The sequence below is a fragment of the Babylonia areolata genome, chromosome 28 (assembly GCF_041734735.1).
Source record: "Babylonia areolata isolate BAREFJ2019XMU chromosome 28, ASM4173473v1, whole genome shotgun sequence".
NCBI lineage: Eukaryota > Metazoa > Mollusca > Gastropoda > Neogastropoda > Buccinidae > Babylonia > Babylonia areolata.
Genome location: NC_134903.1, coordinates 11,709,351 through 11,711,304, shown reverse-complemented (window position 1 = coordinate 11,711,304; position 1,954 = coordinate 11,709,351). Strand labels below are relative to the sequence as shown.

Genomic DNA, 1,954 nt, shown 5'->3' with positions numbered 1-1,954 from the left:
GAAGTCAGTAAGAAGTATTCTAATGTCAGGCCTTTGACCAATGACCCGAGTGATGATGACATGTTCTGTGTGCAGGGGAATGATTACAAGTTTGTAGCTTGCATCTGCACATTCATCGTTTTAAAGAGAGAGAGAGAAAGATAGGGAGAAACACACACACACACACACACGGACACAGACACACACAGACACAGACACACACACACACACAGATAGAGACAGAGAGAGACATACAGAGAAAAGACACAGAGAGAGGGGGATCGGGGGGGGGGGGGGGAGGAACCAATCAAAAAAGTCAATGCCAAAATAGAATAGAAGCAGGGTGGATAGACAGAACGACAAAGTGAGAGAGTAGATAGGCAGGCTTCGGGAAAAAAAAGAAAAAAAGAAAAAAAAAGTAACGCCACTCAACGAATTGGAGGGAGGTGGGGCGGGAGAAAAATCACAATTATATTCCATAAAAAAAAAACAGTGGAGAGAGAGAGAGGGACACAGAGAGAGAGAGAGGGAGACAGACAGAGACATAGTGGGAGACGAATCACAATCATATTCTATAGAAACAGTGGAGAGAGAGAGAGAGAGAGAGAGAGAGAGAGAGAGAGAGAGAGGGAGGGAGACAGAGAGAGGGAGAGAGACAGAGACAGAGACATAGTGGGAGAAAAATCACAATCATATTCCATAGAAACAGTGGAGAGAGAGAGAGGGAGAGAGAGGGAGAGAGAGGGAGAGAGACAGAGAGAGACAGAGACAGAGAGACACAGAGAGACAGAGAAACACAGAGACGGGGGAAGAGACAGAGACAGAGAGACAGAGACAGAGAGACAGAGATAGTGTGTGTGTGTGTGTGTGTGTGTGTGTGTGTGTGTGTGTGTGTGTGTGTGTGTGTGTTATCTCTGTCACAGCTGTACAAATGTTTGAACAGAGCGACACAAACACACACACGCACGACACGTTCAGAAGCCAGATGGAGGTTTCACTTATCAAAGACACATGAATCCCTACCTACACCACCTCAGATCCTACACTACCGTTCGTGTGTCGTCCGTACGTCCGTGTGTGACACAATATGACCTGTACTCCTTCTTTCAGCGCGGACACACACACACACACACACACACACACACACACACACACACACACACACACATACACACACACACACACACACACACACACACACACACACACACACACACACACAACCACACACACAACCACACACACACACACAACCACACACACACACACACACACACACACACACACATACGAATCCAGTTCAAACAGCCGGTAGCTTTCCAAACACACACACACACACACACACACACACACACACACACACACACACACACACACACACGAATCCAGTTCAAACAGCCGGTAGCTTTCCAAACACACACACACACACACACACACACACACACACACACACACACACACACACACACACAGACTCCGTGTTCACTTGGTATCTCCCTCCATACTCAGTGGCCGTCTGAATGCGAGATACGTGTACGTGTGTATGTCTCTTCCCTGTGGGTGACTGTGGAATAGGAACGTGGCTATCTGGTAAAAGACTGTGAAAGTGAAACGTGGCTGTCGTCTTCTTCTTCTTCTTCTGTGTTCGTGGGCTATAACTATCAAGTACGTTCATACTTTGTATTTGTATTTGTATTTTTTTTGTCACAACAGATTTCTCTCTGTGAAATTCGGGCTGTTCTCCCCAGGGAGAGCGCGTCGCTACACTACAGCGCCACCCCCTTTTTTTCTGCGTGCAGTTTTATTTGTTTTTCCTATCGAAGTGGATTTTTCTACAGAATTTTGCCAGGAACAACCCTTTTGTTGCCGTGAGTTCTTTTACGTGCGTCAAGTGCATGTTACACACGGGACCTCGGTTTATCGTCTCATCCGAATGACTAGCGTCCAGACCACCACTCAAGGTCCAGTGGAGGGG

General features: G+C 47.0%; 1 protein-coding gene across 2 annotated transcripts in view; it reads left to right on the top strand.

Moving 5' to 3' along the window:
- The first annotated feature begins 1,470 nt into the window (after positions 1-1,470).
- LOC143301932 (transmembrane emp24 domain-containing protein 5-like) overlaps positions 1,471-1,954 on the top strand; it is a 15,420-nt gene continuing 14,936 nt past the window's right edge. Inside the window, exon 1 of one of the 2 annotated variants that reach the window (XM_076616383.1) lies at positions 1,471-1,644. The gene's annotated coding sequence lies outside the window, so the exon portion shown is untranslated. Of the gene's footprint in view, positions 1,645-1,670 lie in introns of those variants that run through there. The other variant, XM_076616385.1, reaches the window with a different exon arrangement.